Source organism: Balaenoptera acutorostrata, chromosome 2, assembly GCF_949987535.1.
Source record: "Balaenoptera acutorostrata chromosome 2, mBalAcu1.1, whole genome shotgun sequence".
NCBI lineage: Eukaryota > Metazoa > Chordata > Mammalia > Artiodactyla > Balaenopteridae > Balaenoptera > Balaenoptera acutorostrata.
This window is the reverse complement of record NC_080065.1, coordinates 104,530,738-104,554,592: the sequence shown is the minus strand read 5'-3', so window position 1 is coordinate 104,554,592 and position 23,855 is coordinate 104,530,738. Positions and strand designations below refer to the sequence as shown.

At 39.6% G+C, this 23,855-nt stretch overlaps 1 long non-coding RNA gene across 1 annotated transcript; it reads left to right on the top strand.

The window, feature by feature from the left end:
- The first annotated feature begins 7,421 nt into the window (after nt 1-7,421).
- Nucleotides 7,422-22,126, top strand: LOC130707064 (uncharacterized). The gene is made up of 4 exons (XR_009007058.1): nt 7,422-7,492; nt 7,829-7,960; nt 12,252-12,345; nt 20,359-22,126. It is a non-coding gene; the product is annotated as an uncharacterized LOC130707064 (long non-coding RNA).
- The last annotated feature ends 1,729 nt before the right edge of the window (nt 22,127-23,855 follow it).

Genomic DNA, 23,855 nt, shown 5'->3' with positions numbered 1-23,855 from the left:
TCTTTATGTATTGAAGTTTCATTCCCTAAGTGCCTTTTTACAAAACCTTAGGGACTCATCTCTTCTGGACCTCCACCCCTCCTCCAATATCCAAACCAATATTCTTTGTATTTTTCTGATAAAATCTTGTAGTTGACAAAGTCAACTTCTTTCTTGAATTAATTAGGCTTATAACTATAACTATTATAAAAGAATAATGCTTAGAGGCCTAAGACATGGTCTATTAACTCCAATTTCCATACAGTAGCTCATCTTTATCTTCTTTGTATATCTTAAAAGTAAAATTATTACTATTGTAAACATATTGAATTGCTGTAGAACTATGACTTTATCACACAGCCATTTAAAAAAAAATCCCAAGTTACAAATCTCCAAAATTAAGTTAATTAAAGTGTTTAGTTGATTTTCATTTCATAAATTCAGTGAAAATTAGCTTAATTGCTTATTCAATAATTAGACTACAACAGAAAATATTCACATTTCATATTCTTTGTAAAGGCATTGAATTTTGTAAATTATGTTCACTTTAACTCACCTGAAAATCAGTTCGAGACATAGGAAAGCAAATGAAAATTTCAGAAGTTTTTAAAAATTTACTGTATTGAAGTATAGTTGATTTACAATGTTGTGTTAATTTCTGCTGTATAGCAAAGTGATTCAGTTATTCATATATATACATTCTTTTTCATATTCTTTCCCATTATGGTTTATCACAGGGTACTGAATATTGTTCCCTGTGCTATACAGTAGGACCTTGTTGTTTACCCATCCCATATATACTAGCTTGCATCTACTAATCTCAAACTCCCAATCCATCCCTCCCCGCCCCACCTTCCCCTTGGCTACCACAAGTCTGTTCTCTATGAAAAACTTCAGAAATTATGATAATCAAATGGGTCTGCTTTCATACTCAATTTCACTTCTATATCTCAAAGACTGAGTTTCATCATGATATTTTATTCTAAGGAGAACGTTAGAAAGTTATCTGATATAATAATGCATTGATTGGTGTAGTTGAAATAAAGAGATTATCTATTGCTAAAATGGATTAACTAACATCACAACTCAGGAACATATGCAGGCAACTAGTAATAGCTCCCTAGTTTTATGAGCCCCCTTACATACTTAGGCTTAATTTTATTCGCTTTCTGACTTGAAACAGCCAATGATAAGGAAGGGAATAGTTGCCCTTGGCTGAAAACTCAAGTCCTTTTGCTGCTGGTAACTTGCATGAAAACTGGGCAAGCATTCTCTAGGCTGGTTTCCTAGTTGTTAAGCGCTTGAACTAGGTCATCACCAGAAGGTCTTCTGGTTTCAAGATTTTAGGAGTCTATAAACATTAAAGTTCCAATCTTCCTTTGAAACCAATTATTTCACTTTATCAAGTAGGAATAATACTGTATATAGATGTCCAATGAAAATCAGTGATGAAAAAAGAGAATTGGCGTAGTCAAGATGTCAGCAGTCTTGGTGGAAAGAAGGTGGCGGGGGTCCGGATTTTTCAGCCTCTTTGGTCACCTTTCATTTAATATTTGATTCAAAGAGTCTCCGTCCTGCTTACAGTGCGAACTCCCATGTCCCTACCAACATGTCCAAGTATTCTTGGGGAGGGGAGCAGTGGTTAATAGTTTTTCTAGTCATCTTTTGATATAATGTTCTGACTTCATTGAATTAGCAGTCTCTCATCTCTCCTTATTCAGTTATTCCCTTCTTTTATCATTACATTGGATCTAAATGCGGAACAGCATTCATTTTTGCTCATATTTTATCCCAAACCATTTACACAAGGTAGTTATGTGTAGTAGACCAGGAATGAAGCATTAGGATTAACACAGAGGGTTTACCTCACAGCTTAGCCCAGTAAGCTACTTGTGGAATATGCTAGATGCTCTGGTTCTTAGTAGTGCCTTTGCCACTCCCACTGTTGAAAAGCCCCAAATAGGCTGACTCCTCTCACGTCTGCCTTCCTTACCTCCCACGTCTCCATGCTTAATAAAGCCAATATACCTAACAGTTTAGCTCTGTTTCTCAACCAGGCCATTGGAGCTCTTTTCACAGCTAGGGAGGATTTCAGTGTATATGCCTAAACAAAGATAATTCTTTCTCTAAAAGGAATTCTGCCTCTCCCTTACAAATATATTTTTCCTTTGGGGCAAAGTAGGATGGCAAGTTAGGGAGAAGTGAGTAGGGAAACTTGGAGGCAGCTTGGGAAGAGGATGCTGGGACAGGGAACTAGCATCCCTGAGTTGCCCACCAGCTGCAGGACCCAGTGCCAAGGGTTTTACAAGTATTATCCCAGCTAATCATCACGACAAGCCTACGAAGTAGATAATATCATCATCCCTATTATAAAGACAAGGAGACAGGTTTGGGGAGGTTCAATAACTTGTTCAACAGCATATAGCTAAGTGGCAGATCTGGGATTTGGATACAGGCAATCTTTGTAAATCACTATGAAACACTGCTGCCTTATCCATTATGCCGGCACCCCACATACATGATTGCATTCTATTCCAGTGAGTTATGTGCAATTTTCATCATTTTTTCCAAAGAGAAAACTTTCCCAAAGTCACAGAGTTAGGATGTAGTGGCGCCAGCAATCAAACCCAGCTCACGTCACTAATCTCCTAAGTCTGTGTGGCATGTTGCCTTGATGGGCTTTCCATTTAAAATATTGATATACCTATACTTTTCCTTGGGTTTAACAAGCAGAATTTATAATGATCCCATTAAAAATTTGCCAGGTTTTATAGTAAACATCACAGAGTTGATGCCTAAGGACATTTATTTTCAAAGTTTACAGTGTGAGCAATAGAAACAATAGGAGAAAGTGCATCAAAGAAGATTAAAGAAAACACTTTCAGATAGTAAAAATACCATTGGGCAAGAAATACACATACTTAGGATTGTGAGGTATGGGTATTGTTCTAAGTTTGGAATTCCAAACCCATGGATTCTGGTAAGAAACATTTTACTGGGTACTTCAACTTGTCAAAAATAAACGGACTGGCAAGTATGAAAACATGCATTGTCATTTATGTTAAACATTGCAGTGAAAATACTGAATTTTCATTGTCTTTTAAAATTACTGTGCCCACAGAAACATTTTACACATAAAAATTATGGAAATGGTAATAAGGATGTTGAGTCTGTTTTTAAAAATGAGCTTAATAGAGAAATTAAGAATTTAAAATCAATAAAATGAAACATCAGTCAATATCCATCCCACTGGATGCTTGAATTCCTTTTTTGATGTACCTGGCGGGTGTTTGTGCCGCCTTTTCTTGGTTACCTCTAGTGATAGAGAACTCTGTTTTTCCGAAGGCAGGGAGGGACTTTCGTAGGAAAACAGGCTGTGCTAAGTGTTACATAATTGAGTGTAATGATGAAATATGTTTTCTGGTATAATCTGTTGATTTTTTGTTTTTGCTTAATGCAGCAGGAGAGATTAAATTCCTCCTGTAGAGTTGGTTCAAATTGTTTTCAACAAACTTATGGTTACTGAACGGGAAAGGGGGGTGGGGGAGAGGGATAAATTAGGAGGTTGGGATTAACATATACACCCCACTATATATAAAATAGATAACCAACAAGGACCTACTGTATAGCACAGGGAACTATACTCAATATTTTGTAATAACCTATAAGGGAAAAGAATCTGAAAAAAATAGATATATATGTATGTATAACTGAATCACTGTGCTGTACACCTGAAACCAATACAACATTGTAAATCAACTATATTTCAATTGAAAAAAAAGATACATTGTACAACACAGAGAATATAGCCAGTATTTTGTAGTAACTGTAAATAGAAAATAACCTTTAAAAATTGTATAAAAGTAAAAGAATTAAAATTTTTTTTCAAAAGAACTAATAAAAATAAATAAATACATAAATATATAAAATCAAGCCACACCCCCCCCAAAAAAACCCCACAAACAAATCCTTTTCAAAAGGGAAGGAGGGCTTCCCTGGTGGCGCAGTGGTTGAGAATCTGCCTGCTAATGCAGGGGACACGGGTTCGAGCCCTGGTCTGGGAAGATCCCACATGCCACGGAGCAGCTGGGCCCGTGAGCCACAATTGCTGAGCCTGCGCGTCTGGAGCCTGTGCCCCGCGACGGGAGGGGCCGCGATAGAGAAAGGCCCGCGCACCGCGATGAAGAGCGGTCCCCGCACCGCGATGAAGAGTGGCCCCCGCTTGCCGCAACTGGAGAAAGCCCTCGCACGAACCGAAGACCCAACACAGCCAAAAATAATAAATAAATAAATAAATAAATAAGAAAATCCTTTAAAAAAAAAAAAAAAAAAAAAAAAAAAAAAAAAAAAAAAAAAGGGAAGGAATATGAACTAAGGGGAACAATGTTAGCCTTGGAGTCAGGAGGCCAATCCCAACTTCACACAGTGGTGGGTCTGAGAGCCAGTCCTGTGATTCCTGAGCATCCCTCCTCTTGGCTGTTTTCTTGGTGCATCTCTTGGGGTTGTTTTAAGAGTTAGATGAAAATGAATGTGAAATATGTTTTTTTAATAGATCTTTATTGGAGTATAATTGCTTCACAATACTGTGTTAGTTTCTTTTGCACACCAAAGTGAATCAGCCATATGCATACACATGTCCCCATATCCCCTCCCTCTTGAGCCTCCCTCCCACCCTCCCTATCCCACCCCTCTAGGTCATCGCAGAGCACCGAGCTGACCTCCCTGTGCTATGCTGCTGCTTCCCACTAGCTAACTGTGAAATATGTTTTAATAAGACCACTTTATAGTTCTGTGCTTTATGAGTCATTAAATTGGGAGAGACAATGCTCTAAATGTAGTCAGATGAGTGTAGAGTTCAGTGATGCAGGAGCTTTGCTTACTTATACAGGGGTTGTCAGGCCCTGGAGCACTTGCAGGCAAGAGTTTGTCTGTGTGGGGGTGTGGGGTGGGTCCTGGTTGTCAAAGTTCTGATGCCAGGAGAGGGAGCATGTGTTCCAGTCTACCTGCAGACGGGTTGGATCTTTCTTTTGGGTAGGAGATGCTCCCAGCTTCCCTTCCCTGAAGCTCTCTGTCCCAGATTCATTCCATCAGCCCCTGGGGACCCCCTACAACATATTGACTGGTTCCCTTGCGGGCTGAGGTCCTGATCTGATTTCAGCAGGTTGATCATGGCTACGGGACCCCACCCAGCTCTGTTCACTTTTCCTAGGGTGAGACTTTACTCCTCATCTGATGGTGAAGGGCCTGCCCTTATGGGGCAGATTTCTGGGACTCACCCATTACCCATCTGCTTTCTGTCATTGCTGGCTTAGTTGTCTCAACCGTATCTTCTATGTTTCGGATTGGATTCACCTAATACCAAACCATTTCCCAAACATGCCTCTGTTTTCTAAACTTCTGAGACAGTATGTCTTAGACCTGTGGTTTTCAAAATATGGTCTCTGCAGGCTCTTCAATAAGTGGTGCTGGGAAAACTGGACAGCTACATGTGAAGGAATGAAATTAGAACACTCCCTAACACTGTACACAAAAATAAACTCAAAATGGATAAAAGACCTAAATGTAAAACTGGATACTATAAAACTCTTAGAGGAAAACAAGAAGAACACTCTTTGACATAAATCACAGCAAGATGTTTTTGACCCACCTCCTAGAGTAATGGAAATAAAAACAAAAATAAACAAATGTGACCTAATGAAACTTAAAAGCTTTTGCATAGCAAAGGAAACCATAAACAAGACAAAAAGACAGCCCTCAGAATAGGAGAAAATATTTGCTAACTAAGCAAGGGATTAATCTCCAAAATATACAAACAGCTCATGCAGCTCAATATCAAAAAAACAAACAACCCAATCCAAAAATGGGCAGAAGACCTAAATAGACATTTCTCCAAAGAAGACATACAGATTGCCAACAAATGCATGGAAAGATGCTCAGCATCACTAATTATTAGAGAAATGCAAATCAAAACTACAATGAGGTATCACCTCACACCAGTTAGAATGAGCATCATCAGAAAATCTACAAACAACAAATGCTGGAGAGGGTGTGGAGAAAAGGGAACCCTCTTGCACTGTCGGTGGGAATGTAAATTGATACAACCACTATGGAGAACAGTATGGAGCTTCCTCAAAAAACTAAAAATAGAATTACCATATGACCCAGCAACCCCACTACTGGGCATGCAGCCTGAGAAAACCATAATTCAAAAAGAGTCATGTACCACAATGTTCATTGAAGCTCTATTTACAATAGCCAGGTCATGGAAGCAACCTAAATGCCCATAGACAGACGAATGGATAAAGAAGAAGTGGTATATATATACAATGGAATATTACTCAGCCATAAAAAGGAACAAAATTGGGTCATTTGTAGAGATGTGGATGGACCTAGAGACTGTCATACAGAGCGAAGTAAGTCAGAAAGAGAAAAACAAATATCGTATATTAATGCATATATGTGGAATCTAGAAAAATGGTACAGATGAACTGGTTTGCAAGGCAGAAATAAAGACACAGATGTAGAGAACAAATGTAGGGACACCAAGGGGGGAAAGAGGGGTGGTGGGATGAATTGGGAGATTGGGATTGACATATATACACAAATATGTATAAAATAGGTAACTAATGAGAACCTGCTGTATAGCACAGGGAACTCCACTTCGCTGTACAGTAGAAACTAACACAACATTGTAAAACAACTGTACCCCAATTAAAAACAAACAAAAAACAAACAAAAAAACTAAAAGTAAAAAAAATGAAAACAAAATATGGTCTCTGGACCAGCAGTATTCGTGTCTCCTGGGAATTTGTTAGAGAGGCAAGTTTTGGGGCCCAACTTCAGACCTACTGTATCAGAAGCTCTTAGGATAAGGTCTCGCAATCTCCCTCCAGGGGATTCTGGTGCACATTACTGTTTACGCACCCCGTCCTGGACTGTCTGGTTGCCCTCCGTGAAGGCAGATTAGGCCACTTCATCTCCCCCTCCTCCCTGTACTAGTCCGAGAGTAGAATTTCTGCCTGGGGTCAGGTTTCACTCTATCTCTACCATCCTGTTGCTCAAATCCATCAAAAGGATCATGATTATTTCTACATATAAATAGTCCAGGTTAAGTAAGATTACCATGGGAGCATAACGAGCCACATATTCTGGTGCTGTGATTTACAGACATCCATCCTGACCTGAACTAACTGGGTACTAATTCTGCAATGGCAGACAACATGCAATTTTTTAAAAAACAAAAGAAATGCCACAGGAGGGAGTGGTGGGGATGGTGGAGGAGCTCAAGGGTTTGAAGTCCGCTAGGTTATTACCCTATATCACACTCAGGATAACTTCCCTGTACTTCCTTTTTCTCTCCTCTTATTTTTTCCTTCTGTTCTAGTTCTGATTTTCTTTCTTACAGGAACAGATGAGTAGTTTGACAATGCTACTGGCTAATGAAAGAAGAGAGCATTACCTTATTTATAGACTTTGGGCATTACTACCTAGCGGCTTAAATGTGAAAGCTGAGGTATGTCTTCATGATTGCTACTTAATTTTTTCAGGAATAACTAAGTAGGAGCTACAACATCTTTGTTTAGCAGCTATGGTTTTCATTAAATTTAATTAAGTCTCCCAGAAGCTTTAAATTTAGGGTAACTTCAAAATTCTGGTGGCTTCTGCTAAGTATAATTATATTCGCTTTACAGCTGCCATGGTTTGGGAAAGCTGGCCTGTCAGACTTAAAAATCTTTAACAAGTTCACCAGTACTTTGGTTTCAGAGAGTCCATTTCCAAGCTCAGCCCTCCCTTCCCTCTCTCCTTTCCTCCCTCCCTCACTCCCTCTTTCTTTCTTCCCCTTTTGCAGAAGGCTGTGGCTAATGTGAACTTACCAAAAGCTGCCCAGTTATGCTTACAACCTCACTAATGAGTTGAGTTCAACATTTCTGAGGTTACTTTTGCCAGAAGGATTCTAAGACAGTCTTGGTTGACCACTGGGGTAAGTTGGGGTCCCTGAGTTCACTAGATTCTGTGTCCAAAGAACCAAGTGGACACAAGGCCTGGAGAGGATGAGAACAAGGGTCTGAGGCTGCCTTAATGGCAAACACTCACTGCCAGATTGGAAGGAGACTTAAGTGCCTGGAGCTCCCCCTCACCTTCTGTTTAATCCTTTTTCCTTTGAAATAAGTACATCCTTTTTAAATCTAGATTTAGAAGGGACTGTGCAAATTTGCTCTGAAGGTAGTGCAGTAACATTGCAGAAAGCCTTTTGATGTAACCATCAGTGTTTTCCAAATGACAAACTGTGTCATGAGAAGGAATTTGCTCCAGGTCGGTTTTCTGAACCCTCACCTGTGCAGTCCTGCAAACTGAGGTGGGCATAGGGAGGAGGAGGAGGAGGAAGAGGAGTTATTAAACAGCTACAGTGTGCAAAATTGGTCCTCCAGGCTCCAAGATTTTCATACCTCTTCCTCAGAGGTCCCAGAACAATTGCATTTTTGTACTTGTGCTGTAGTTTCATATCAGCATTTTTCTCGCCTAGCTAAGAGTATAATGTATCATTGCAAAGGTAATGAGAGAAGGTTGTCAGGAGTTTGATGAAGTTCAAAATTGTTTTTGTACTCTTGATATGATATCTACATTGCTACACTTCCCTGGGTCTGAACACAGATTATCCAGGTCAATTCTATTTCTTTCGAAGTAAACAATTTTCAAGTTGCAAGCAGATGCCTGTACCACTTGTGTACATTCTATTTGATTCCAGCTGTAATCCTGGGCACATTTAATGACATGCATAATTGTTATGATGATCTGTTGTCACTGGGGATAAATATCAAGCAGTTGAATAATTTGCCTTAATTAGTACTGTTCTAATACAGCTAAACAAACCAAATGTTTTTAAGTTTTGTTTCCCTTTGATAGTTGTTCAGTATCTATAATCATATTACTATAATCATTTTTTCTATATTATTAGTTTTCCTGCTATCCATACAAAATAGAAATATTTCTCTCCAGTTCAGGATTGAATATGGACTGGATGTTAGATGATATCAAGGAATTTTATTAAGGGTAGCAGTGGTGTTGTGCTTATGTAAGAAAATGTTCTTACGTTATAGAAATGCACACTGAATCATGTAGGACTGAAGTGATATGCTAGTTGATTATACTATTCTTTTGTACATATTTGAACATTTTCATGATAAAAAACTCATGGATTGGAAGAATTAATATTGTTAAAATGACCATACCATCCAAGGTAATCTACAGATTTGATGAAATCCCTATTAAAACACCACTGGCATTTTTCACATGACTGGAATAAATAATTCTAAATTTTGTATAGAAACACAAAAGACCCTGAATAGCCAAAACAATCTTAAGAAAAAAAGAACAAAACAAGAGGTATCATCATACTCCCTGAGTTCAAGCTAAACTACAAAGCTTTAGTCATCAAAACAGTATTGCGCTGGCACAAACACAGGGACATAGATGAATGGAACAGAATAGAGAGCCCAGAAATGAACTCACACTTACATGGGCAATTAATCTATGACAAAGGAGGCAAGAAGATAGAATGGGAAAAAAGACAGCCTCTTCAATAAATGGTGTTGGGAAAACTGGACTACTTTCTCACACCTTATACAAAAATAAACTCAAAATGGATTAAAAACTTAAATATAAGACCTGAAACCATAAAACTCCTAGAAGAAAACATAGGTAGTATGTTCTTTGACATTGGTCTTAGCACTATTTCTTTGGATATGTCTCCTCAGGCCAGGGAAACAAAAGCAGAAATAAACAAATGGGACTACATCAAACTAAAAAGCTTTTGTACAGTGAAGGAAACTATCAACAAAATGAAAAGACTGCCTATTGAATGGGAGAAGATATTTGCAAATGATATATCCAATAAGGGGTTAATATCCAAAATATACAAAGAATTCATACAATTCAATATCAAAAAAACAAACCACCCAATGAAAAAAGGGGCAGAGGACCTGAATAGAAATTTTTCCAAAGAAGACAAATAGATGGCCAACAGACACATGAAAAGATGCTCAACATCACTAATCACCAAGGAAATGTAAATCAAAGCCACAGTGAGATACCACCACCTCACACCTGCCAGAATGGCTATCAAAAAAACAACAAATAAAAACTGTTGGCGAGGATGTGGAGAAGAGTGAATCCTTGTGCACTGTTGGTGGGGATGGAAATTGGTGCAGCCACTATGGAAAAGAGTATGGAGTTTCCTCAGAAAAATAAAAAGAAAAATAATGTATGATCCAGCAATTCTACTTCTGGGTAGTTATTCAGAGAAAATGAAAAATTAGTTCAAAAAGATGTATGTACTTCACTGTTCATTGTAGCATTATATACAATAGCCAGGTTATGGAAGCAACCTAAGTGCCCATGAATAGATGAATGGATAAAGAATATGTGGTGTTTATACACACACACACACACACACACACACACACACACAATGGAATATTACTCAGCCATAAAAAAGAATGAAATCTTGCTATTTGTGACAACATGGATGGACCTAGAGGGTATTATGCTAAGTGAAAAAAGTCAGACAGAGAAAGACAAATACTGTATGATTTCCCTTTATGTGAAACCTAAAAAACAAGACAAATGAACCAACATAGCAAACCAGGAACAGAATCATAGATACAGAGAACAAATGGGTGGTTGCCAGAGGGGAGGGAAGAAGGGGGATGAGAGAAATAGGTGAAGGAGATTAAGAAGTATGAACTTCCAGTTACAAAATAAATGAGTCACAAGTATGAAATGTTCAGTGTGGGGAATATAGTCAATAATAATGTAATATCTTTGTATGGTGACAGATGGCAACTAGACTTATTGTGGTGATCATTTTGAATGTATAGAAATATTGAATCACTATGTTGTGTAATGGGAACTAACATAGTGCTGTAGGTCAATAATACTTCAAAACCGAACAAACTCATAGAATAAGAGATCAGATTTGTGGTTACCAGAGGCAGGGGTGAGGAGAGGGGGCATCTGAAGGTGGTAACAAGGTACAAACTTCCAGTTATAAAATAAATAAGTACTAGGGATGTAATGCTCGACATGATACATATGATTAACACTGCTGTATGTTATATATGAAAGTTGTTAAAGTAAACCCTAAGAGTTCTCATCACAAGGAAAAACTTTTTTCTTTTATTTTGTATCTATATGAGGTGATGGTTGTCACTAAACTTATTGTGATAATAATTTCATGATGTAGAAGAGGCAGATCTTTACGCTGTACACCTTAAATGTAGTTAGTGCTGTATGTCAATTATATCTCAATAACATTGGAAGGAAAAAAAAATTAGCCCCCTCATACACGTGCACGCCATAATGCAAAGCTACCGCATTTGATCCTCACACACAGAGTGATCCCGACCCCTTCTGCCCAGTTTGAAAAGATGAGCAAGGAAGCCTAGAAAATGCTAGGGTTACTCTGCAGTCCTTGCGACAACCAGAAACCCCCCCATGTGTCCAAATGAGCCTAGGAGGCTGGCATCTGAGTACTTGGTGCAGGGCTGGGTGGGGTCAAAGGGTGGGAAAGGAAAGGAAACCCTCTGCATTCAGGCTGAGACAGCACAAGATATTCGTGCTGGGGGGAGAAGGGCTCCAGTCCCTGAGGCTGTGTTTCTGGGGCACTTCTGTCCTGTGGCTCTTGCCTCCTACCCATCACATTCCCCTCCATTTCCAGAAAGTGGTTCTTAGGTGCTCCCTACAAACTCCATCTACTTGCTGATGGCTAAAATCCCCGTAAGGGGAGAAAGCATTTCAATCTCTAATCCATGATAAGATATATAAAAGTAAACACCTGGTTGAGATGAAGCATTGGCATTCATTTACCCTGAGGTCTCATCAGTCAACAAGTGTAAAGTGTGGAAATGAGAGCTTTTCCTAACGAGAGGGGAAGAAGGTGGTGAGGATGGTGCCTGGAAAGCGGAATAGGCCGCTCCTGACTCATTCTGGTCTGTGTGTGGACTGACAGAGGCCCTCCTTGCTTCTGTGGCCTCTGGCGCCTGACGTAGGGAAGACCCTGAGGGAAAGCCCTGAGGTGTGCTTTTGAAGCAAGAAGCCTTCCTGTTCTATTTGGCCAATGGAAATCAATTTCATTGCTCTACAGTATGAGGTTTTCCTTTTTCCAAATGTGACAGGGGAAGAGGCCTTAGAGGTTCAGAGACGGCAAGTGTAAATTAGGGAGCTAGAACCAGACAATGGCAAGCATGGCTGACACGTGTCCTCCATCTACTTAGGTGCTAGGATGGCGACATCATTTTGGATATTTTAACCACTGAGTTTTCCTCTCTGACTCTGTTACGTGGAGACTGGGCTGCACAAGTGAAACAGGTGATCTCTGATACCTAATACAGTGTGTTTTTACCTTGTATTAACAAGGTGCTTTTAAATCCTTGCTCTTTACCATAAATTAATTGTAGTTGTTAATATGCTTTGGCATTGTCTTAAATCATTGTGTTAGCTGTGAGAAGATCATTCAGAAAGGGTTTTTTTTTGTTTTTTTTTTGTTTTGATAAAGATTACCCATGATTGCTCCCTGAACTATCTCACATACAGTTTTAGACATAAGGTAATCAGTACATGATTTTGCTCCATGACCAAAAAAACAGTGCTTTGTGCAAACCTGCTTTGTGCCAGGGACTCTAATAGAGCCTAAGCTATGTTTTAAGTGTCTTGTAAATGGCTTGGAGTGCAGAGGAATAAATTAAGATGACTCTAAGGGGATGTGAGTCCAGCCACATTCTCACCTTTCCTGCTCTTATGCTTTCTCTATTGCAGTCGTTAGTCTACTGAGGACGTGTTTTTACCTCTCAGAATTGTTCACGAGCTATTAAAGTGTTTGCAATAAGAGAGGCTAATACCAGATTGCCCCCTCCCTCTGAGTATGGAGAGGTTTTAAAATGAAGAGGGACTTACTGACTTGCTAGTAAATGTTGAACTCTTAAAAGTGCTTTAGAGAAATCATGACCTGGTGAGCAGTTGGCATCTGCCTTCGGAAAAGGAGTTAAGTTTTTCCTTCATTGGGCTTTTATCCGAATCAGAAGATCAGTAACAGTAATGTGATACTGAGACAAGGGCAACAGTGGTCTAGTAATGAAGCAGAGGGAATGTGGAAAATTCTGAAAATCTTGGCAAGGGAAAAGGATCCAGGATCCAGAAATCCAGAAGGCCACAGAATCAGTAGCAGTGACTTTAGCAAGTGATTATGGAATCCAGGATCTCTAGAGTAGGTGAGGGCTGCAAATGAATTCTTGAGGGTTTTAGCTGTTTTTCTAATCTTTTTAACCTTAAAGTTGGTGTGTGTTGAGAAAAGTCAGTATCTTTCCAGATTGGAGGTTAATGCACAGGGATTTATGCAGCGGTTTTCAGGTCGTGGTCATGGCATCAGCGGCATCAGCATCATCCAGGAAATTGCTAGAAATGCAAATTCTTGGGCCCAGATCAGACCTACTGAATCAGCAGTTTGCTTTAACAAGTTTCCAGGTGATTCTGATGCCTGCTTAAGTAGGAGAGCCACCTGTCTACATCCTTTCAGTGGATCCCACCCATAGGTATGTGGGATTTCCAGAACTCTTTGTGAATCGGTGAGATTGGAGCTTGGTTTGTAAGCTCTCGTGTAGTGAATGAGTAAATAGGAGGTTGAGTTTTGGCAGCTAAAGTTGGCCACAGATTTAAGAACAAAATTTCTTTTTCTAAAAATCCTGAGATATTTTGCCTCTTCAGTACAAAATATTCCTGAAACTAAGAAGGAAAGTACTGACTTAAAATGGAAAAGGAAAAAAGGGTGATTCTGGGAAACACCAGGACACACACCTGACTGGTTATTAGTTGACAATATGAAAATCACTGTGCCCCAAAGAAAACTTATTTGATGATATTAAATGAAATTTTATCCAAATGAAAGCATATGAAAAGGAAATATGGATGGATAATTACCATGAAATTGTTGAATTTCAGTAAAGGCAATTTTTCATTTGTAGAAATGACATTTTTAACTCTGTACCAGCTCAGAGAAACCATCAGCAGGAAGAGTCATGGGAGTTTTAGTCATTTTTAGCCTTGGATCAGTTGTATAACATGTTTGTGATGCGAATCAAATGGTATAAAGATTAAATATGAAGGCCCTCTTGCAAATTGTTTTATGTGTAACGTGTTCTTCACGTTAAGGTCAATTCATTCGGTAATATAAGGAATTCCAATGAGAATATGGAATTTTATGAATATTTTCTTTCATCAATGTAACAAGAATTTAAGTGACTACCATGTGGACAGCATAGTAATAGTGTTCTCACCCTTCCTCCAGACAATGTTAGGAAGAGTCAGCCACATTCAGGGGGTGGTGGTGATGGGATGAACTGGGAGATTGAGATTGATATATATACACTAATATGTATAAAATAGATAACTAATAAGAAAAAGCTGTATAAAAAAATAAATAAAATAAAATTCAAAAATTCAAAAAAAAAGAAAGAAAGAAAGAAAAAAAAAAGAGCCACATTCATATGAAGGGTGAATAAGATTTTTTGACCACAGAGATACACCGCTATGGAAAAGATACAAAATTAAAAGTAACCGAACTTTACCTCAAGCCAAACCAAGGCTTTTGAAAATGAGAACCCTTATATGCATAAAGGAGAAACCATATACAAAACTAAAAATATCACCTTAGGAATGCCTTACCTTTGAGTTACGGGGCTCTTAATTTTCTAAAATTACCCCTTCCCTTGTGTGGATATTATATGCTGAGCTAACGATTCCTTATTGAGCATCCTTTTTGGCTGAATAGCTTCCCTATCAAACTATCCCAGAATGGTCAAGACTGAAATTGATTTTTAGAAGATTGGGTGTATCAGACACTGACTAAAAAAGGATTGCCCAGTTCCTCATATGTCCACTCTATGACTTATTCTTCCCATTATATGTTTTAGAAATCAATTGTGAATCAGGTTTCCGTGAGTCATTTTTGTAAACAATAGTCTTTTGAATCTTCTTAATAAAATATGTGCTTTCTGCCACTAGATGTCTAGAAAAAAATGGAGTAATATATCTTCCTCGCAGCTCTAGTGAGGATTCTTTTATGTTAATATTCTTTTAAACAAATGAAGCTTCAGGATAAAAGTTCATTCAGCAATGTCTATGGGAAATAAATGATAAGCCACAGGCCATATTCAGAAATGCAATCAGAAAAGAAGGCTAGCTTTTAACTTAGGGCTGGTTTTTAACTTTGTGGGACATAAAGTCATCCTAGAAGGCTGGCGATAGGTAACTACATACATACATAATATTTATATATCTAACATACATATCTAACTAGGCAAAAGTACTTCTTCCCATGGCAGGCCAAAGTCAGTATGGGAAGAAAACCTTCATTGTATTTAAACAGTGAGAATATGTGAGATTAAGACTTTGGAAGGCAGAATGTGGGAATAAACGTTAAAATGAGAGGGCTTCCCTGGTGGTGCAGTGGTTGAGAGTCTGCCTGCCAATGCAGGGGACACGGGTTCGAGCCCTGGTCTGGGAAGATCCCACATGCCGTGGAGCAACTGGGCCCGTGAGCCACAATTACTGAGCCTGCGTGTCTGGAGCCTGTGCTCCGCAACAGGAGAGGCCGCGGTAGTGAGAGGCCCGCGCACCGCGATGAAGAGTGGCCCCCGCTTGCCACAACTAGAGAAAGCCCTCACACAGAAACAAAGGCCCAACACAGCCATAAATAAAAAAATAAAAAATAAAAATTAAAAAAAACGTTAAAATGAGAGGAAGAGGATCTATTATTTCAACTATAAGCCGAGTGTTTGTATACATTATATCATATAGTCCTCAAAAGAAGCTTCAAGGATAATATCTCCATTTTACAGATGAAGTACCAACAGATCAGGAATATCCTCAAGATCATGGACTAAAAATAGGGGTTTATTGTAGAAATCTTATCAAAGACCCAAATCTTCGGTGCTGGGATGGTAAAGTCCAGGCAATGCCAGAGCTCTGATGGGGTAAACAGTTGATAAAAACATACGTAAACTGACTGGCACTATTCCTCATTTACTGCCTCCTCTCAATGCTGCTATTCCCTGAGTTTACTCATAAAATCTTGGCCAAAGAAATTGTTCAAAGGAGGTGGATAAAAGTCCAGTATCCAGAATATATAAATAACTCTTACAAATCAACAATAAAGAGACAAATAATCCAAATAAAAACGGGCAAAGAATTTGAATAGACCGTTATCCAAAGAAGATATACAAATGCCAATAAGCATGTGAAAAGATGCTCAACATCATTTGTCATTAGGGAAATTCAAATCAAAACCATAATGAGATACCCCTTCATAGCCACTAGGATGTGGAGAAATTGAAACCCTTATTCATTTTGCTGATGGGGATGTAAAATGGTGTTGCCACTGTGGAAAAGTTAGGCAGTTCCTCAGATAGTTAAACATAGATTTATCACATGACCCAACCATTTGACTCCTAGTTATATACTCGGAAGAACTGAGAACATATGTCCACACAAAAACTTGTACATGAATGTTCGTTGCAGTATAATTCATAATAGCCCAAAAGTAGAAACTCAAATGTCCATCAACTAATGAATGGATGAACAAAATATGCTATATGCCTGCAATGGAATAATATTCCACCATAAAAAGGAAGAGGCACTGATATCTGCTACAACGTGGGTAAACCTTTAAAACGTTATGCTGAGTGAAAGAAGTCAGCCATAAAAGGCTACATATTGCATGATTCCATTTATGTGATTGATCCAGGATAGGAAATTTATGGAGACATAAAACAGATCAGTGAGCAAGAGAAGGAAATGGAAAATGATGACTAATGTGTATGGGTGCTCTCTTGGGGTAACAAAAATGTTCTGAAATTAAATAGTGATAATAGTTGCACATTCTTGTGAATATACTAAAAGACCAGTGAATTGTACACTTTAAAAAGGATGAGTTTGATGGTATATGAATTATATACTAATAAAAAAACCCTTTATAGCTCAATAAAGCAATAGAAAAATTAACAAAATCAAAGGCTGTTTCTTTGACTAGATAAATGAGATTGACAAACTCTAACAAAAATGTCGAGGAAAAAGAAGGTCGATAAAATTAAATATGATACAGAAAGAGAATGGTCAAATAAATACAGATACAACAGGAATATTAAAACAAATAATAAAAGATTAGAGAAACATCTCACAGTAGTATGAGCTTGATATATCAGGAATGATGACGTATCCTGCCCGTGTTCTCAAATGGCTGTGGGCTTAAGGTTTTATCTTTCCTGGGAGGGCCATGTTGGGGGTGTGAGGGTAGGGTTGGGGGGCAACAGCAATCTTTGAAGGGGCCTCAAAGGGAGAAGGAGTCCCTTTAGCCCAAATCTGCAGCAATGGGCAACCAGCGAACTGGGAAATTCCTAGCATTTCTGCCAGTGACTTGGAAGTTTTGGCTAGCCTGGGTCCTAGCATTGTTACCGTCTATAATGAAGCCCGAGTGGACAGTTACCAGTAGATGGCATCACAGTGCAGCTAGCCAGGATGAATTTGAACTGTGCAACTCTGCAACTCTCGGTCCGTGGTTATAGAAGCTCGTCCTGGACATTTCATTTAGTCTCACAATTAAACATCTCTTCATTTACATGGCTAATTTCTAATGTTTGTATTCTACTTATCCAATTATGGCTTTTTCTCTACTGTGAATGACTGTATGTGAGAGAACTCAAAATGTAGATGAAGTGGATACATTCCTTGAAAAATATAAAATGTCACAACTAGCACAAATATAGAAAACGTAAATAGAATCGTACATATGAAATCAATTGAAATGGCATTTAACAACTTCCCCTCCCTGGAACCCCAAGCTTAGATTGTTTTACAGGTAAATTCTAAGAAACAGTTGTTTTCTAACCTACACTGGATATTCCAGACAATGGAAGAGAAGAAAAACTGCCTGACTCATCTTATGGACCCAGAGTAAGAACTAAGCCTCACAGTGTGTCTGTGAGCGCACCCTCTGCCAGGAGGGGCGGCTGCCTCAGCACCGGGCAGACATTGGAGCCTGGCCTTTGCCCACTGAGTCCAAAGATGTGTCACCAAGGTGCCAGGTTCTTCCCGCTCCCTTCTTCCTCAACCTCCCCAGCAGACGAGCGCTCCGGGTACTCAGGATGAGAGACCTCGGCTGGTGTGTGGAGACTCCAAGTCACACCAGGACCTCCTGATTAGAGGAAACTGAGGCAGAGAGAAGGGACTGCACCACTCCCTCCTAGGGCAGCTGGGTGAGAAAGCCCTTCCTTGGTCTGCGTTGAGATCTGCTTCCCTGGGGCGCTCCCTGAGAACAAGACCTGCTTGAGCCGCCCAACTGGGAAGGTAAACAACTGGCTGGGAAGAAACAGGGTCTCCTGATCTATCTGTGGTGCTAAGGTTAAAGACTGAGGTCTAGGGAGGTACTGGCTACCACACACTGGGGACTTGAAGCAGATGAAGGACAGACCAAGATAGTGAAGGGTCTTGATTGGAGGAGCCAATGGCAGCTGGGTTAGCTGTTTAGCATACAGCTGCTGTGGCTGGATAGCACAGGATATGAACGGTGTTGGGAAAATCCCATATTAGCCAGAGGCTTCTCTGTTATACTGATATCATTTGTCTATCAATCCGCATGTAGGAATTTCTGCAAGACAGACTGTATCTAGGAGTTAATTTATCCAAGACTGCACATGCTCTATGGGGAAAAAATTAAAATGTAAAGAAAAGGCATAAAGGATGATCTGAATAAATGGAGAAACATTTCATGCTCTTGGATGAAATGACTAATATAATGAAGATGGCAATTTTCCCTAAATTATCTATAATTTCAATTCAATCCTGATAAAAATTCTATTTGGATTTTTTGATGAATTTGATAGCCTTTACTTGAACATTTATACAGAATAATGAAAGTCCACAAATAGTACACCAATATCTTTTTAAAAATTGTAAACACATGAGAGCTATGCTCCTAACAAATGTGCGGTACAGTATTGCTAACTATAAGCAGAATGTTGTACAGCCGATCTCCCGAACTTTTCCATAGTAAGCCAAGCTTGCAAAAGAAAAGTAAACGGAATAACATTCCCTGGCAGATATTAAGACATGCTACAAAGCCATAGTAATGAAAACAGTGTGATATTGGTACAAGGACAGACAAATCGATCAATGGAACAGAATAGAGAGCTCAATGTGATTTGTATATTGAGTGGAAATTAATATATCGTAAAGGTGGCACCACAAGTCAATGGGGAAAGGAAGGATTGTGTAGTACACTACTGGATGGACAGGCACATTATACAGAGAAGAATAAGATTGACCTTGTTATAACACTATATACAAAGGCAGATTCCAGATGAATGAAAGACCTAAATGTGAAAGTTTAAACTATCCAGTTATTAGAAGAAAATGTACAATTTCTTTGTGATCTTAAGGTGGGGAAGGATTTATTAACTAAATCCTCAAATGTGAAATCTTTAAAAAAAAAGTTGATTTCGATTACACCTGGGCAATGTTATTGTTGATACAATGATTAGAATGTTAACAGACATTATAAATAAAGTGCTAATGCCAACAAGGGACTGATATCTGAAAACTATTGCAAATTAACAAGAAAGAGGTACAAACTCTAGTGGAAAGTGGTGAAGTATGGGAAAAGAAAATTTACAGAATACATACAAAATTTTACAAGAACATATGCAAATCAAAGAATATACATTGTTTATGAAGAGGCAGAGAAATGCTGGTAGGCCATGGGGATTTACAAATATACATGTGAAGAGACAAAGGAGTTAACGAATAAATAAGAGAGGAGTCTGTGTGGACCAATAAACTGAGTCCCACCAACTGAGGCCTGTAATCTCAGTCTTCCAAGGAGACCCAAAAAGAAAAGGAAAGCAAAAAAAATTGAAGATATCTGTCTTTTTTAAAGCTCCAAACCCACCCTTTCTTTCTAGTTTTATCCCTTGAGGCTCTGTAAATATCTTCTCATTAAATAGGTAACTTCAGAGGCTGTCTTTTTTTTTTTAACGTCTTTATTGGAGTTTAATTGCTTTACGATGTTGTGTTAGTTTCTGCTGAATAACAAAGTGAAACAGTTACATGTATCAGAGGCTGTCTTGATGATTATCTGAAGTGATGTATGTAGGGCAGCTGGCACAGAGTATATACTCAAATGCTAGTTTCCTCTTCCTCACTTTAATGCTTTCTTTTTCATCCCCCTTCCCCCTACCAGTTCTTTATTTGAACCTTCAAAAGTTTTTCACTGTTGGGTTCATTTCTGTTTTTCTCTATCGCTTTTGAAGCGTGGTCACGTATTCTCTCCTACAGGTGTGTCTCCTGATTAACCCTCTTCTGGAGATCTCACGTCTATGGATGCAGCCTGGGAGAGCACGAGGGGTTTCTGAAGCCATGTCACCCTGATGACTCGGGTGGAGTTCTTGCCCCCCAGCCCTCCATCCCTACCCCAGAAATCTATCATGTAACTCCTGCTGCTAGCGAACGCCCTTTCTCTCCCATCCTCGTGCTATACTTTCTTAGCCCCAAGGAAAAAAGGTTGTGGATACCTGTTGGATTTCATTTTGTTCAGTTTGCCCTCAGCCTGTCAATTGTGCTATCAAAGAAGCTCTCCAGGTTTGTGTCATTCCAGAATTTGATATACGTATTGGGTAGATTTCCATGGTGCTTCTGGGCAGAACAAGGACAAATTGAGGGATGGTACAAAACGCAGGTTTAACTTCAACGTAGGGAAAACTTGGAAAAATCAGAATGGTCTCAACATGGAATGGGTTTCCATGGAGGGTAGTGAATTCCTTGTCAGTGGAGATGTTCCGAGTGTGGCTGCTTGATCAAGGGGGGGGGGGGGTGGAGTCCCGTGGATCTCGACCCTCCTGTCACATTAGAATCATCTGGGGAGTTGTTTAAAGCTCCCTGTGCTTGCCCCTTTCCCTCCCTTAGTCTTCTTTAATTGGTTCCACATGGGAGCAGACATCAGATTTAAAGCTTAAAACTCCCCAGGTGATTCCAATGTGCCCCCAGAACTGAGAGAGTCTACTGTAGAAAAAAAATTAAAGTTCAGAAAGTTGGGTCTGACAACCTAAAACTCTTCCTTTCATCTTGGAAATGATATTATTTTAACTTCCTATTTGGTATCGAGTCGGTGCTTAGGTGCTTTTGGACGCTGACCTCCTTTTCCTCCCCATGTTTTCTTTCAACTAAGCTCTCCCCCGTGTCCACCCAGAACATCTTTGTGGAAGACAGTTGGTTGCCTCTCCTGTGGCCCCTCTTCCTCTTGGGTGCTGGTGTGTTTTGCTCCCTTTGAGATCAGTTGCCTTAAAGTGCTCTGTTGCCCTCACACACTGGAAATCACAGCACTTTCTCCAGAGGGACAGTTTTCTGTAGAACTGGCCATTTTAAATAGTAGCACAAGATTGAAGAAAACACATTTAAATGTGGAAAGGCCATTGACAGTAGCCGTAAGTGTAAATTTTCTTTTTTTGGGCCCATATGTTGAACTGGTTTAAAAAGCCCCAGATTCTTGTTTACTTAGTTGGAAAACACATTAAGGAATGATTACAGGGGCCTCCATTTAGGGGCGCTTGTTAATTATCTGCTTCCTGCAGAGAAAAGATGAGGTTGGGTGGAGGAAGGGCATAAAGGCAGAGAGAGAGAGAGGAATCAACTGCAGGACCCCAGCCTGTAATAGAGGTAATGACCTGAAGTCCCCTCATCACAGAGTCTACATCCTGTTTTTCTGTCGAGTGAACTTATCTTGAAATCTGAGATGCCCCTTCCCCTTTGTCCTTTTCAGACTCGCTGTCTGCTCTTTCCTTCTTTTTAGCTGCCTTGAGAGCACTGGACACAGTGCCATTCTATAGAGTTAATTCTTATGTCTCTTGCTTCCTTTCAAGAAAAAGATCAGGGCTTGACATTATGACAGGTCTCCTCAAAGACCTGTGAGAGGGTAAAGTTCTTTAAAATATAATCATTTGCTTCTAGGCGAATAGCAGCAATTCTTGTTCCCAAACTTTAACCTTCCAACCATTAAATGTTAAATGTAAATAAGATAAACCTTTATATTGCCTTAAATACCTTCCTTTAAAAAATTTCTTTCTCAGATAAATTTTCCCACCTAGTTTCATGGATTTCTTCCCTTAACCTGACAGTTGGCCATATTTACTCCTTCCTAAATTCTTTTTTTTAAATTGAAGTATAGGTGATTTACAATGTTGTGTTAGTTTCAGGTGTACAGCACAGTGATTCAGCTCTCTATTTTTTCAGATTCTTTTCCCTTATAGGTTATTACAAAATATTGAGTATAGCTCCCTGTGCTGTACAGTAGGTACTTGTTGGTTATCTATTTTTTAAAATTTTTGTTTATTTTTAAAAATTAATTAATTTATTTATTTTTGGCTGCATTGGGTCTTCGTTGCTGCGCCCAGGCTTTCTCTAGTTGCGGCGAGCGGGGGCTACTCTTCGTTGCAGTGCATGGGCTTCTCGTTGCAGTGGCTTCTCTTGCTGCAGAGCACGGGCTCTAGGCGCGCAGGCTTCAGTAGTTGAGGCACGCGGGGTCAGTAGTTGTGGCTCGCAGGCTCTAGAGCGCAGGCTCAGTAGTTGTGGTGCACGGGTTTTGTTGCTCCGCAGCATGTGGGCTCTTCCCGTACCAGGGCTCGAACCCGTGTCCCCTGCATTGGCAGGCGGATTCCTAACCACTGCGCCACCAGGGAAGCCCCTATCTATTTTATATATAGTCGTGTGTACATGTTAATCCCAGACTCCTAATTTATCGCCCCCATCCCCTTTGGTAACCATAAGTTTGCTTTCTATGTCTGTGGGTCTATTTCTATTTTATAAATAAGTTCATTTATATCTTTTTTTTTTAGACGGCACATATAAGTGATATCATATGGTATTTATCTTTCCCTCTCTGGCTTGCTTCACTTAGTATGATAATCTCTAGGTCCATCCATGTGGCTGCAAATGGCATTATTTCATTCTTCTTTATGGCTGAGTAATATTCCATTGTACATTGTATATATGTATCACATTTCTTTATCCATTCATCTGTCTATGGACATTTAGGTTGCTTCACTCTTTCCTAAATTCTTAAAATGGGGTGCATGGGAGTATAGTTTTTAAGCCACAAAGAAAATTTTGTTTGTCTGTTACCTCACTGATAAGCGCTTCTGTTTTTTGCTGGGTCGGCTTTATTGAGCTAAGGCTGAAATGCAATGCTCTCCACTCAGCCATCGCATTGCCCTTCTGGAACCGAAGTTACTACGTCACCCTTGGCTGGAACTCTGGATTCAGAGGAGAAGCTGAAGGATGGTAACAGGGGCTCTGTAGTTATGGAATTATACCCTTTCCTTGAGCGAATAGAGAAAAGCACAAGCTTGTGTTTATGTTGGTCATTTTAAACTCATATCCTTTTGGGGGGGGACATTAAAATGCTGCTCATGAAACACAGAAGTGCTAGGCTTCAACTGTGTGCCTTCAGCACAGTTGGCTGACATGCAGTGCCCAGCAGGCTTCTAGAGCAGCGGTCCCGACCATTTTGTCACCGGGGACCGGTTTCGTGGAAGACAATTTTTCTACGGACCGGTGGCGGGGGGTTGGGGGGAATGGTTCAGGCAGTAATGTGAGCGATGGGGAGCGGCAGATGAAGCTTTGCTCGCTCGCTGCTCACCTCCTGCTGTGTGGCCTGTTCCTAGCAGGCTGCGGACCAGTTGGGGACCCCTATTCTAGAGAACAAACCAGGATGATGGGGTTGAGGAGTTTCACTTTTGGCTTAGCTTTGTTTGACATCCAAAGATTTCATTTTAGAAGTT